Source organism: Neofelis nebulosa, chromosome 11 (assembly GCF_028018385.1).
Source record: "Neofelis nebulosa isolate mNeoNeb1 chromosome 11, mNeoNeb1.pri, whole genome shotgun sequence".
Classification (NCBI taxonomy): domain Eukaryota; kingdom Metazoa; phylum Chordata; class Mammalia; order Carnivora; family Felidae; genus Neofelis; species Neofelis nebulosa.
Genome location: NC_080792.1, coordinates 64,888,557 through 64,904,717, shown reverse-complemented (window position 1 = coordinate 64,904,717; position 16,161 = coordinate 64,888,557).

Below are 16,161 nucleotides of genomic sequence, written 5' to 3'. Positions count from 1 at the left end.
TGTTCCATGTGAACGCAAATGGTATCTGCTAGGGACAGAAAGGAACACATATGCCAGTTAACATTTGTATACCATATACCTGAAACTTCATTAATCCAGTTCTAGTAAATACAGCGCATCTGGCATAGCAGTTTCAGTTGGGGCTACTGTTTGGGTGAGTTTTAAGAAGTCTCAGCCAACCTCCAGGATAAATTTGGTTTCTGCAGGGGTAGACTGGTGAACTAAATGGAAATATGACAAGGACCACCACTCAAGTCCTTTACAGCCTTAAGAATGACAAAATTATCTGTCACTCCTCCTAGTATGTGATATTTTCTCTTTACTATCTTTTAGACAAATTTTTAAACATTTATTTATTTTTTGAGAGACAGAGTGGGAGAGGGGCAGAGAGAGAGAGGGAGACACAGAATCTGAAGCTGGTTAGATCTTCCGGCTTCTTTAGGGTGTGGTACCTTTTCTCCCTTCTCAGCCTGAGCACATCTCTTGTGTTATGCTGGTACATGCTGGTTAGATCTTCCGGCTTCTTTAGGGTGTGGTACCTTTTCTCCCTTCTCAGCCTGAGCACATCTCTTGTGTTATGCTGAGACATAACCCTATTACAGGCCAGGAGGGAAACTGGGGAAGACAGCAAGAAACATGTTTTGTCTTCCTGAAAGATGTCTCTGCAATGTATTCAAATAAAAAATTTAGTTTTTAATAGGGTGGGTTGGCCCACTAACTTCTGCAGGTTCAGAGGGTCAAGGAGAATTAGTGAATTTGAGATGACAGAGACCTCAATGCAAATAACTCCATCACTATGCCAGGGTGCTATTCCTTCCCAACAGGGATGACTTTGGCATAGCAGACCTATGGTGGTTGTGAGTTTAACCTTCTTCAGAACTCTACTTCTCTGAAGATTAAGTCCTGGCCGGATCCTTAGCTTTTTCTGCTGCCGACCCCCAACCCTCACCCCATCCCACCCCCAGGGTTAGATGAAGGCCTCTTTATATGCTACCAAGGAGATCCTCAGGATGGCTTTCAATTGCTGGTTGGCTCCCTACCTTTATCCTTTATTACGGTGTCAACCCAGCCTAACACTAGCATAGTTCCTCATGCTTTCCAAAGCGCCTAATCTACTGCACTGACTACTGCATTCCCTTCTATGGGGATACCACCCCAATTCAACACCAGTGGAAGCTTTAACTATGGGGCCACCATCTTGTGCCTGGGCTACCTGAGCTCCACTACGCCTTCCACCAGGGATGGCTCCTCAATGCCAGCAGGCGGTGCGCGGTATCCCGAAGCAGGACAGGGTGAGGTGTGAGCCTCAGCCCATCCTTGTAGGTCCGCCGTGTGGGCAACGCTGGGAACCGGGTTTGTCACGTGCCCTCTGTCCCATTGTGTTGGCCGCAGCCTCCAAAGGAGGTCTGCAAGGGCACCGCCTGCTGTCTTTGGTCAAGGGTAACAAGCAGCGCAGGTGGCTACAGCAAGAAAAGACCATCTATCCTAGCCCTGTAATAACGGAGTCTGTACCCACCTGGGAATCCGCCTATTTCTCCATGCCACTGGCTCGTGTGACTTTCCTTTGGGAACCTCTCTGGATCCCCCATCAATTTTCTTGGGGAGTGTCCTGCATCCGGAACGGGCCACCTGAACCGCACGAGAAAGCAGGAAGCCAAGGGCCCAGGCAGCTTCCAATCTGGTGTCCTGAGGCCTCGGTGTGCAAGCGCTGGGCTCCTGCTCCACACATTAAGGCCCCCGGGGACCCCACAGTCCAGGGGGCAGCTGAGAATGGCACCCTCGGAGAATGAGAGCCGTCGCAAAGAGCCCGACACGGAAGACTCAGAGCCTGACTGCAGCGCTGCAGAGACTCCTAAGACGGCGGCCTCTTCCTGGGTCAAACGTGGGAGGAGCAAAGGGACTGCCACCTTTTACACTGGTCATGAGGGCAGGGCCTGCTCCCCCTCACTTTGGGTCACGTGGGAAGTGGGGGCTGGACAAGTTTACCTCCTCCCCCAACCCTCTATGGGTCACGTGGGTGGGGGAGGGGGGCTGCCTCTTACCAAGGAAAGCGTGGGAAGTGAGGTGGGGTGGGCCTGCTCTCCTCAAGGGATCTTGGGTGCGTGGGCGGGGCCTGGTCGCCTCACTTTGGTCATGTGCACAGGACCTCGTTTTTCTCACCTGGGATCACGTGGGAAGTGGCTGGGGCCCGCGCGCCTCATACCAGTCTCATGGGTGACGACTTGGCTGGGAAGGACTGAGAAGCACCCTTGGACTGCCGTCTGCGGGTCGTGTCACTAGTGTGGGCTTGGAAACATGGGGGGCTGAGTAAGTTCCAGTCTGCAGGTTGGGCAGCCTGAGGCCTGGTGCTGGCCTCCAGCCAGCCAAGACCTGTTGGAAGGACTGAGGAGGGGTCATGGAGGACCCCCGGGGGGCACCTGGACCCTGGGAAGGTCCTCTGGGAACTGGGAGAAAGAGCCTTAGCACCTGAGAAAAGGGTCTTTGTTCGCTGAAGTCCCGGCACTGGGCCTGAGGATTAGGTCTGGAAGGCGGCCCTGCCCCTAGCATCAGTTTGAAGATCCCTTCTGGTGTTGGAAAGGGGTCCCAGAGGTCTGCAACTGGCTTGCTCTGAATCAGATTTTGTAGAGAGATCAGGCTCTCAACCTTCTCCCCTAAGGCCATCAGAAAGCTGACAGAAGTAACTATCTCCTAATGGACGCTTGCCCTGTGGCAGGCGTCCCGGCCAGGGCTTTGTATACCTTATTTCCTCCCAAGAATCCTGCTGTGGGGTTCTGCGGACACCTTTCGTTTTCTCATGTCTGATCCATATTGTTTTCTCTTACTGGAACACTCTTCTCAACTTTATTACCTTCATTAAGGCTATCATTATATATGTTGTTCATTTCAAGACCCTGAATGTAGACTATTCGTGTACATTTCCTAGAATAATAACATTTGTCGGTGGTGCCTCTGTGGTGAACTCTGTGATGGTTCTGCACAAAATTAGATGGTGCAAGGAGCAAGATTTATCTCACAGCAGATAGTGGATGACTGTACATGAAACAAAGAGCTAAGCCCCAGGGATCTGAAGTGGGGACTGCTGACAAATAATAGACATCATCGGTATAGTGCACATTAGGGTTTTCTTTTGTTTTTCTTTTTAATTATGGGTGGTTTCTCCTAAGCAATTCTAGGCAATTAGGAAGCCAGGAAAGTTATAGGCCCCAGGGAGGTAAAATCCTTGACCTCATCCACCATGACAATTATGACTTACAAGTGTATTGGCTCAATCTGTTTCCCTCTGAGACAGTGAATATGATTAATCTCTCTGGAGTTTCCACTAGTGTCCCAAAGTTACCCTGTAGGAATCCTGTCTCCATCATCAGCACCTTGCTCTGTATCCACTGTCTGATACCAGGCCATTCCCAAGAACGCCCATTGGCTTGGGTTAGCTGAGGCACTTCTGGTTGTAAGTGACAGAAACAGAAATCAAATGAGCTCAGGCTAGGGAGAGAGGATTTATTGGGCAGGTTGTAGGGAGCTCACAAAATGAAGCAGAAGCCCAGGCTCTCGAGTGCCATGAGGCCGGCAGGGGCTGGAGCCTGGGTTTTTCTACCTTTTCAAGGCTGTGGCAGCTTTGGGCTCACAGTGGCACACCCTCTTCCCACCCACTACACACACAAAAAGCCCAAGAATGGCTTCCTGGATAAGTCAGGTGCCCCCAACAGAACACACAGGGTGGACAGGAACAGAGGACTACAATTGGGTTGGAGAGACAGGGTCTGGCCAGGAAAAGGAAGTGGAGGGCAAGAGCTCCATGGGCCTCTCACAGGCCTCTGTATGCCATTTAGAGTTTGGTTTTGGGAAGGAGAGTTACATACCCAACTTTCCTTCCTCTAAGGTCCCAGGCAGGAGGGTTTTTCACAATCTCTATATTCTGGCTTCTAGTGTATGTTGCTCCATTGTTGGGGCTACAGCATTAAGCTGGTAATATCAGTGGGGGGGGGGGCGGATGATAAGTGAGACACTTCAAATTGACCCCCAAATTTATTTGCTTTTCCTGAGAAAGCAGTTACTTTGTGAAGTAGAGGAACCAGAATGTGGTGGAGGCACTCACTGCTTGCACAAAACCAACTCATCAGAGGATCCCACCATATCTACATGTTGAAATAAAATCCAAGGGTCATTTGATGAGAGTAAGTATTCCATTGGTCTATCAACCCCCCCTATGCAGGAGTACATGCCCTCAACTTTCATTGTAACCTCTTTTGGGAACCAGGCTCCAAGCAGACAGAACCGTCTACACATACTTGGGCTCCAACTAGTTGCCTCCATCATTCCTTTGGGTTCAACTGCTGTTTCAATTCCACATCATGTCCACATCCATGTCCAGCCACAGTTACAGTGTCTTTTACACCACTAATATTTAAAACCTTATTCTAAAGATTCTGGTCAATGCATTAAACATGAGAGAAGAAGGTCCATCTTAGCCAAGAAGGGACAAAGGACTATTAGGTATGGAAAATAACAGATCTAGGAATCTACAAACTGAATGAAAAATAATTAGTAATAACAATAATTAGTGCTGCAAGTGCAAGTCTGGTATGTAGCAGCATAACCTTTTATTCAGTAGGATGCAATAAAATGTATATGAACATTAGAAACCATGCATCTGCCTCTGGCCCCATAAAATAATTATGATAAAGCTCAGTGATTAAATGTATGGGAACTCTGTGAATAAAAGAGAAGGAAATTTGTGCTGTGCTCTAGGATGGCTAGGGAAGATTCTGCTAAGAGCAAATCTTCACTAATTAGTTTATGAGTTAGACTTTTTTTGGTTTTTTTTAAAGTTTTTTTGTTATTATTAGACTAATTGTAATTGGTTTTAAAAATTAGGGGAAAAACCCCACCATGGGTCAGGAAACACAGAGTGTATTAACAGCACAGTCAGCTTACTATGTTTAAAGAATAATAGGGGGTGCCTGGCTGGTTCAGTTGGTAAAGCACTTGACTCTTGATCTCAGGGTCATGAGTTCAAGCCCCACATTGGGCATGGAGCCTACTTAAAATAACATAAAATAAAATAAAATAAAATAAAATAAAATAAAATAAAGAATAATGGAGTGACAATGTTTTAAGTGGAGTTAACTGAAAAGGAGAGCATGAGGTCAGCATAGCAGAAGCAGGGAACCCCTGCGGGGTGTCCTCCAACTCTTCTCTAGCCCAGAGGTGGATGGTGAGGGGACTAACTGGCAGGTAAGCAGATGGAGCCCAAAGTGGCATGTTCCTCACTGCCAAGTGGCCTGGAATGAAGCCGGGTGAGTCTTTCCTTCTGGGTTACCAAGTGGCCAGAAGAGAAACCGGATTGTCCAGCGTGATTATGTGTTCTTCCTTGACCAATCAGCTGAGGTGGGCGGGGGCTCCTGATGAGGCCAAGGACTGGCACCACAAAGGGGACTGTGCTTGATGGGTGTACCCTGACCACACAGCTGTCCCTGACACCCAGCAACCATTGGATGACAGAACCTGCCTGCCACCGTTGCGAGGCCCCAGGGTCCAGGCTGCGATTCAAGGAACAGAGTCCTCTAACAAAACTTGACACAGACCTTGGACTCCCTTGAAGTGCAGGGTGCAGCCTGCAGCAGATGTGGCTCTCCCACCCACTGTACAAGGACAGGGCAGAGCAAAGAGGACCTAATGACTGTGGTGACACCTGGTGTTGCAACTGTGATCCACTTAGTGCTGAGTTTCTAGATCCAGTCTATTTTTTTATGTCCATATCACCATCTAATATTTCATATATTTTACTTATTCTCTTTATTATCTATGCCTGTCTCCCCTGCTAGAATGTAAACTCCTCGAGGGCAGAGACCTTTGTCTTGTTTGTTCTTTGATTAAATATTTGCAGAGTGAATGAAGGACCTCATCCTACTGCAGCCACCAGCTGCCCCTTGTTGGTCCTCCACAAGCCCTGCAGGCCCCCATGCAGGACACCAGTTGGTTTCCTGCTCCCTGAGTCCTCTGCCCAGAAACCTGTGCTGGGGCCTGTGTGCTGCTCTGTGTGCTGTCTCCTCTTCTAAGAGATCCCCCTCAATCTCCCTTTCCTGTCTGGTAATCTGCTTGGGTTTATTTCCCCATAGCACTCTGTGCCCTAGAAGTGATACTCCTCCAACCCTCTGGAGAAAATGTAGTTTAATCAAACGAAGAGGGGAGTGAGAAGTGCCCTTTTTTGTTGCTGGTGGAAGAAAGGCCAGAAGGAAGAAGTGGGAAATCACAGGGACACTTTTAAATAGATGACTTCAAGGAGAGGAAATAGGGGGCTCCAAGGTGTCCTGGTGGGGTGCAGATGGTGGCCACTGAGATGACTAGACCAGTCCCATTGAGGCAGGGATGGGAGGGGGTCATGCTGCAGGGCCTCCTGGGGTGCTAGGTGCTGGTAATTGATGGGACTTGGTGCTGAGGTTCTCCTGGAAGTACCAGCCTGGGGGCACTCAGCGCTTACGGAAGTGTGACCTGGAGGGTAGGAAGCCTGCCTGGGATGCTTCCAGGGAGTCCTGGGAACCTGAATGATGCCCCTTAGAGTCCTCTGATGGCCTCACTGGTTCTGGGTCAGCTGGGCCTACCCTTGCCTGGCAGCTTCCCCAACATCAGGCTTAAGGCCTATAGGGCCTCAGGGGTAATTCCTTCATTTTGTGTTCCTCTACCCTGGAATTTCTTTCAATCCTGAAGAGCTCCTTCCTCTTGACATTTCTCAGAGCCACTCCCCCCCACCCCCCATGTCTCTTCTCACACCCTCTGCTCCTTTCCTGGCTTCATAGAGGGATCTCTTAGACCCTCTCTAGGTAGCAGCCACACTGGAATCTCCTGTATGTGGGACCACAGGCCAGCCATTGTTCTGGGAGCCAGCCCCATTCCCCTCTTCCAACAAGCACATCCTGGACCTAGGGGACAGCGTGGCTGAAGATGGACTCTGTCGTGTAGCACAAGTCACTGCAGTGGAGTGAGGTTGGGGAGAAAGGTGGCTTCAAAATAGAACAGGGACTTGGAAATAACAGGGGTACACCTATGGTGATTTATTGAGAATCATGAGTGGATCACATGCTCTTCTGGGTATCCTTGATAGTGTGGTCAACAGGATAGACAAATACTAATCATTCATTCATTCATTCATTCATTCATTTCTGAAGGAGAAGATGCTTTCTTTTTCTCCTCCCCTCCAGCTGTGGCATTGGCAACACAAGGAAGGACTTGGGCATGGGGCAGGATTGTAGTCAGGGATCAGAGAGCAGATTACCATGAAGGCCACTCCCCCATCCCCAGTTGGGGAGAAAAGGCAGTGGAAGCACGGTCTCAGAAATGTTTTTCTTTCTTCTCAGGGTCTAGAATTTGTCTGCACAGGCTCCTCTGCTCATGGGATCAGGGATCGGGACCAGGGCACTCCTTCCTGCCCTGCTGTGGCAGGGACCCCTCTCTTTTGTGGGTCTGAGTGTCTATGTTAGAACCATCACCTGTGGGTTTTATCTTGGTTTCTTGCTGGCCTTAGAGGTTCTGAATTACTGTGCTTCAAAGTGAACATCCCCTTTCCCACTGAACTCACCTGAGCCCCAACCATGGCATTTCAGGCCATAGAATAAGAAAATGTTTAAACATTAGGTGGTAAGAAACATCTTGGGTGAAGTTGCAGAATGATCCTTCTTCAGTACCTGTCCTGCTCTCTGCAGAACAGATGTTCCTTCCATGGGCATCCTCATGGTAACCTTCCAGAGAGCAGCCTCATGGTGACCTCTTATAGCCACACAACCTCAACTAAAATAATTTCCAGCAGTTGAGGCTCAGCACCCTCCCTTGACCATGGCTCTTGCCCAGAACTCCAACCCCCTTTCCTTTACCAAAATAAATGCAAATTCAAAAGTCTGCAGGTGTAATTTGTATTGTCTTCACAGGGGACAGAGGAGAGGTTCCCAGGGTAATGGCAGTGAAATCTCCTCCCACTTGCTATGAGCCAATCTCCTCTTCCCTCCCTCAGCCTCTCTACCTGGGCATGCTCCTTTATTAGCAGGAGCCGTTCATACCTCTAGCTTCTCTCAATAAAAACCCCAAAGTATCTCCCTGTTCACCACCTTCAGGATCCTCAGGGACCGGGGCGGGGGGGTATTGTAAGTAGCACATATTTTACCTGTCACACTGATTCTCTCAGGACTTTATCCTAAGTTCCAACGTAGCTTTTCCTCCTGCTGGGATTTTTAACCCAAAGTCTATGGGTCTCTGCCCAGCAGGATGTGGAGGACGGGGGGAACTAAGTCCTTGACTTCCCCTGGACTCACCAAATTTCAGGTACTCTTTTCCTAATCCAGGTGCCTCAGGGTTTTGGGCACTAATTGTGGCATTAAGTTGGCACAGGATCAAGGTCAGGGAGCTCCTGATAGAAAAGAGGCTTCACGTAGACACTTGGTACATAAGGCAGTAGTCTGAAAACCAGTGGGGGAAAAGTCAATCACTGATGCTATTGTTAAAATTGGTTCTCTGTAGGGAGAAAAATTAAGGTGGACTCTGTACGTCACATCATTAAAAAGAAACCGAAATGCAATTAAAATAAAACCATAAAGGTAATGAGTAATATGCAGAAGCACCTTCTTTCTTAGATGTTTATTTATTTTTCAGAGAGAGAGAGAGAGAGAGAGAGCAGCAGAGGGGCAGAGAGAGGGAGACGCAGAATCCGAAGCAGGCTCTAGGCTCTGAGCTGTCAGCACAGACCCCAATGCGGGGCTCGAACTCACAAACAGGGAGCTCAGGACCTGAGCTGAAGTGAGATCAGGACCTGAGCCAAAGTCGGACGCTTAACCAACTGAGCTGCCCAGGCGCCTTTTTTTGTAACCTGAAGGTCCTGCTTAAGCATGGCACTATATAGAGGCGAAACAAATCAGTGAATATCAAACTTCAAATTTCTATTCAAAGAGATAAAAGAGGCAACTATAAATGCTGGATTACAAACTGGGAAAAGATATTTACAAGGCAGGTGATTAAGGTCTGGGAAATGAGAAAAACACTAATCAAGAGAAGGAAAGGAGGTCTCATGGAAACATACAGAGACATATACACTGGGCAATTCACAGAAGGCTAATAGGTAAAGACCACTCTTTCATGGTAATAAAAATGCTGCAAATTAGAAAGAGAAAAAAAATCTATGAAAGCGTGAAGATTTAGGAAGCCCTTATATGTGGGTAGGGATGTAATTGCAACGTACTGGTCACAACCTGTCAGTGTGAGTGAAACAAGATGTCCCTCCATTCCTTCTAGCTGGCAGCTCCTCTCTCATGTGGAGCTCTGTTGGGTATGTTCTCTGGCCCCTCCCCCCTGTTCTGTGGGGGGACATGTGCGGTATATGTGACCACAGAGTTGGTCAGTCTCCAGGGCAGCAAGAATCACAGCAGAATCACTTAGGAGCTTTAGACACTATGACAGTCTGAGCCCGCCCTCAATGGTTCTTATTCATTTGGTTTGGGATAGGTTCAGGCAATAGGCTGAAATGCTTTCCTGAAGTTTAACATACAGACAAGCGCACAAACCACAAGTGTACAGCTTGATGAGCTCACACCAAGTGAACCCTCCTGTGTGACTAACACCAGATAAAGAAATAGAACATAACCATTGCTCCACTTCTTAGGCAACAGATTTTTAAAAGAACCCTTCCCCAGGTGATTCTAACAGGCGGTAAGATTTCCAGAAGTGTCACATAGGGCAGGGGTTTCCAAGCTTTGTGGCATCTTGGAATTAATGCCTGGCTCCAACCCCCAGGTTTAATAGTTATGGGTGAGATGTAGGCATCCCGATAACAGAGTACTATGCAACCATAAGCATCTAGAGAGATCTCCACACATACTGTAGAGGAAAAAAAAAGAATGAGAAATAGGCTGGGCACTGCAGAACAAGAACACGGATGCATATTTAAAATACTCATAAAACCACTATCATTTTCTTAAGATATATATGTGAGCAAGAGAAAGGTAGCTCCTGACAGCTGGGAACCTGCCTGGTCCTATCAGGCAAGTCTTGAGATGCTGGGAGTTGGCTTGGTCCCCCAGCTCCTGAAAACACAAACAATTTCACAGAACGCCAGCCTCAGACAGGCCAGTGATGGATCAAGACAAAACAAGACTACTCCGCGGTCCCATCTGCACACAGACAAACCACAAAATGACAAATGCCCCCCACCTTGGTTGGCTCATAGGAGGGCCTGCTTCTTCTCCACCAGCTACAGCTTTAGACATGATCTAGGCTCCTACTCCTAGGTTAGAATTAGGACACTATTCACTGATAAAATCACCCTGGCTTCCTGACAGCATCCAACCACTCAGAAAAGCCCTGCTCCCTTGAATGCTGTCCAAAATTCCCTAGTGAAAACCCAAATTCTACAATTCTTTCCTAACACCTTGTTACTGAGCCACTCAGCCACCTCTCAGGATATCCAGTATCTAACATTGAAACAAGTCCATAAATCCATCCCTGTTTGCCTACAGGTGTGTCCTGGAGGTCTTTGGAGAGTGTTGACGGGTGCACAGAATTACAAATAAATCTAATTGTATTGAAGCACGGTTATCATGATATTAGAATTAACAAATCTATCAGATTGTAGCATCAGGTTGAATCTAATAATTATGAGGATTTAAATGTAGTGATAAGTAATGAACATATTTAGAAGTTGGTCAATAACTACGATGTGATCTGAATAGAGCTGCGATTTCTATTGGTGACAAATAGGTATCGCCAATACTGCGGTGGTTTGATACTTATATTCGCCACTGAAGGAACTGCTAAATTTTAGTTACGGGTTAGTTGTAATAAAGGTGTAAATTTGATTCCACCCAGGTTCACAAATCACAAAATTCCACTCCAAGCCCCTGTGAAAGCCCTGTGCTGGCGCTCACGTATCTGAGACCAGCAGGGGGCGCTGTGCAGCTGTCTTGAAGAGAACACCTGTGCGCACCTCCCCCCAGGGGACTCTAAGGGAGTTGAACCAACAGGATTTTTACTGGTGTGACTGACCGCAGCTGTGCCCTGCCAGGATCAACGGGATCCTATTGAGACCAGGTGTCCCTTCCTCCACAACTCTCTCCCTACCCCCTCCCCACCCCACACTGAGATGGTTCCAGGAAGCCAGTCCTTCCCCCACCCCATGCAGTCCCCCACCCCACATAGACCAGGCCCTGGGCTGGCCAATCAGGAAGCAGCTTCTTTCTGCATCTCTGCTCCCATGGAGGTGTTAGCAGGCATTAGAAGGACCTGGGACACCAGCCTCTGCTGTGGGCTGAAGATCAGAATTCTGTGGTACCTCCACCATGACCTGATCCATCCATCTTCCTCACCTTTCCCACTTTTTGCCCAGGTGACCTGCTGATGGGGTCTTCGGAAACAGCACCTGGGCTTCTCTCCTGCCTTCCCCTGCATTCAGTGTGGCTGTTAGCTCAGGGTGACTGTTCTCTGCGTCTCCTTCCCTCCAGGGTCCTGGACGCAGTCAGTGATGACCTAACCAGTGTCGGTGATAGGGGGGAGGTTCTAGATACATGGTCACTATCTCCTTAGTAAAATCAGAGTTTGACACAGAATTTGGCACAGTATTGGGCATGGAAGAGTCATCCACAACATGTAGAAAATGGAACTCGGATGGATCAAGGCCTAAATGTAAGAGCTAAAGCTGTAAACTCTTGGAAACATAGGAGCAAATCCTTGTGGCCTTAAATATGTTTCTTAAACATGACACCCAAACCACAAGCCAACAGCAACAAAACAGACAAATTAGGTTCATGAAGACTAAAGACTCTGTGCATCACAGGATACTATCAAGAAAGCGAAAATAAAATTCACAGAATGGGAGAAAATATTTGCAAATCTGGTAAGAGTCTATGTCTAGAGTACACAAAGAATTCCAATAACGGTAAAAGCAAACCACCCATATTTAAAAATTTTTTAAACGTTTATTTATTGTTAAGAGACAGAGTGTGAGCAGGGGAGGGGCAGAGAGAGAGGGAGACAAAATCCGAAGCAGGCTCCAGGCTCCAATCTGTCAACACAGAGCACACAGAGAGCAACACAGAGCAACACAGAGACTCGGGGCTCGAACTCACAAACTGTGAGATCATGACCTGAGCCGAAGTTGGATGCTTAACCGACTCAGCCATCCAGGTGCCTCTCATTTTTTTTTTAATTTTGGTACATTTATCTCTACTATTTCCTTAAATATTTATTCTTCTCCAGTTTTCCCCTCTCCTTTTATATCTAGCACTTCAGCTGCCCATCTGAGGACCTGAGATCTTGAATCCTCTTTCTTACTCAACAATCCATTCCTCACCAGATCTTACCAGTGCATTCCACAAAAGACATATATTGTTCCAGTTATTTGAAAAAAAAATCTTCTGGAAGACCCAGCTTTGTTTTTTTCCTTCCAACCTGACATGGGTAATTTATTTTCTAGAAAGCAACAGCAAGTGAATACCACAGACAGCCCTAGTATGTCTAAAGTACTCCATTTAAAAATGAGAATTACTTGGGGCACCTGGGTGGCTGTTGGTTGAGCGTCTGACTCTTGATTTAGGCTCAGGTCATGATCCCAGGATTGCGGGATCTAACTTCCCACTGGAGTTCGCACTGAACGTGAGACTGCTTAAGATACTCTCTCTCCCTCTCTCCCTCTCTGCCCCTCTCCCCCACTCACATGTGTGCTCTCTCTCTCTAAAATGAAACATATATATATTTTTAAAAGCGGTAATTGCTCATAATAACAACAATGAAGCTCTGAAAGATACCAAAGTACTTTCTGAATCCAAGAAGTGAGATTATACTCTTTATGGTTTTAATGTCCTTATATATCTCAAAGTTCTAAAACGTTGACATTTGGTAAACCAGATAACCAGAAAATTCAACATCCAAATCTTCTGGCAATATGTCAACTTACTCATGTTCATGTGGTATATTGCCACACAAATATTTTAAAATTCCAATTCCTTGGTTAAATGATACATTGCTTGAATTTATTAAATATATTTAGACCTCTCTATTAGACAAAGTTAGATGAGCAACTAAATTAGTAAAAAGTTACACTCTGCTTTTATGGGAACATTAATACTCTGACAAAAATGCTTATTAATGTACTCTGTACTTCAGTAATATTGCCTTTTTAATTTAAATGTTCTCTTTTATTTTATAATCAGTTTTGTGGGGAGTTTTGGTAAGAGACCTATGGAGATAATTCTCCAGATTCTTCTTTTTCTATTTCTTAGCTTAAATTCAGTGCAAGCTTTAGTGGTATCTTAAGTTTTGTGTGTATCCTTACTTCTAAACAAGAGCAGTTCTTCAGAGACCCAGCTTAAAAAAAATTAAAAAAAAAATTTTTTAATGTTTATTTAGAGACAGAGAGATACAGAGTGCGAATGGGGAGGGGCAGAGAGAGAGGGAGACACAGAATCTGAAGCAGGCTCCAGGCTCTGAGCTGTCAGGACAAAGCCCAATGCGGGGCTCAAACCCACGAACTGTGCAATCATGACCTGAGCTGAAGTCAAACACTTAACTGACTGAGCCACCCAGGCACCCTCCCTCAAAATGCTTTTTTTGATATAATTGACATATCATATTAGTTTCAGGTATGCAACATACTGGTTCAATGCTTGCATATAATGTGAGGCGATCACCATAAGTCTGGTTAATATCCATCACCACACCTAGTTACAAAATTTTTTCTTATGATGAAGATTTCTAAGATCTACTCTCTTAGCAACTTGCAAATATATAATATCATCAACTATAGTCACCATGCTGTATCAGCTTTCTTAGAATTCATCACTGTTTGAAGTGATTACTTGAAGTTTTAAGTTGCAAAGTTTATAACAGTATATTAGAAACATTTTAAAAATGTTGCCAGATAATGAACTGTAATTGCGCAACATATATGAAACTTTGGCTTTAGGTATTCCCTAAAATGATCAATACTGAATAAAGAATGTCAAAGTAACTATTGTTTTTTTTTAAAAAAAAGCCTTGAGGCACCTGGCTGGCTCAGTCAGAAGAGCATGAGACTCTTGATCTTGGGGTTGTGAGTTCAAGCCCCACATTGGGTTTAGAGATTATTTAAAATAAGTAAATAAAAATTTAAAAAGAATAATAGATACAATTTTAAAAAGCTTTAAAAATCTTTCATTTGGGTTAAAATGCAAGAATGATGAGTACGATAAATTCTTTGAAAAATAACTATGAACATTGTAATTTCATATGAGGAGAACATAAATATATTAATATTATAAAATGTATTTTTGCTGTTTTCATAGGCTGGTGAAAAGCAAATAGAGTTTGTTATTAGTTGATTGGGATGCCTCCTTGTAGGCATCATTAGAATCAACTCAAATTACTTGTTCTGAACAAACACCCTCAGCTTCAAGGACTCAGTTGCATTCCACAGCAAGAGCTGGTGTCTCAGATTCAGTCTGGCAGCTTTGAACTTGTAAGCCCTCTTTAGAGTTTCCCCCAGCCCTTTTGAGATAGGGTCTTTTACCTGTGGACAGACAGGTGATACCTGAGTGGCAGCAGCTGGGCGTGGTGTCAAGGAGGGGGTTCAAAATTCTTTTTTCTACCATAATGCCAGGAAAAGCTTCTACTGTTCCTGGTGAGGATGAGAGCTCTTGCCGAGGATCTCCTTGTTCTTCTTCCTTCTCCAAAGAGACCTCGTCAGCCTCTCTGCAAATGGCTTCTTCATGGCCAGGATTCCTTAAAAACCTTGGGTCATAATGCCAAGCAGTTGACTTTGTCCAGCACCACCACGTTGAAGCGTCTTTGTGCATCTCAGCTTCCAGATAGACTTCTGAGAGCTGTGCTCTCCATTCGCAGCATTGACAATATTCTATAAATATCTTCTGGTGCTCTGATCCCTGGGCATTCCAGGGCAAACTGGTGGTCTCTAGGAATGTGTCTGATTTCTTCTTTCCATTCACTAAAAAATAACCTTGTGTTTTTTTCTATGTATTTATGTGGACCTTCTTGGGTTCAGTGCTGTAGGAAAAATAGATTGTTGATGAAGATTCACCTTCATTTCCTGAACTGTCATCATCACCATGGTCTGGGTTTGGATGATGCTCATAATCTTTCTCTTGACCTTGCACCAATTTTCACTGTGATATCTCCTTACAAAAACTTTCCTGAGCAAGGGAGCCCACAGTCTCATCTTAGATATGATCTTTTCCCTCTCTATATGTGACCCCTGACTCCAGCTTACTGTCAAGTTCACTCAGCAGGTTTTCTTATCTCTCCTGCTCTTCCAGCCAGGCCCACAGTTTTTCATCCATAAGCAAAACACCCTTGGACTTTGTGTCATTTTCAAAATGTCAAATTTTGGGTTTTGAATGAGGTTTGTGTGCAATTTAGGGTTTTCTTTCTTTTTAATATAGAGAGACAGAGAGAGATTGAGAATGAATCTTAAGCAGTCTCCATGCTCAGTGCAGATCCTGTGGCAGGGCTCAATACCACGACCCTGGGATCGTGACCTGGGCTGAAATCAAGTCAGATGCTAGGTCCAGCTGAGACATCTAGGCAGCCTTAGGCTTTTCTTTTCAATACAAAGTGGTTTTATTTTATTTTTTATTTTTTATAATTTTTAAAATGTTTATTTTTGAGAGAAAGAGACAGAGTGGGAGCAGAGGACAGGCAGAGAGAGAAGGAGACACAGAATCCAAAGCAGGCTCCAGACTCTGAGCTGTTAGCACAGAGCCCGACACAAGGCTTGAACTCATGGATCGTGAAATCATGACCTGAGGTGAAGTCGGACCCAATTGCCTGAGACACCCAGGCACCCCCAAAGTTGTTTTAAATGTGTTCTCTTATGTCAAAAAGATCACCAGACCCTTAATAAATTTTTTTTTTAAAAGATCACCTTCCCCAACACACACCCTGTCCTGCAAATCCACCAGGAATCCAACTTTAGATTTAAAGTTTTTTATCACCTTTTCAACGTCATCCAGGGCTCTCCTTATACACTCCTTCCCATGCTCTATGAGACCCACTGTTTGTTTTGCAGAGCACTGACAAAACCAGTTGTCCCCAAGGAGGACAGTCAATTTGTTGGTATCAACATGCCCTCCTGGAACAAAGGCAAGAGGCCCAACCGGCACCAAGACCTCAAAAGACAGCTTCTTGGACAAAGTC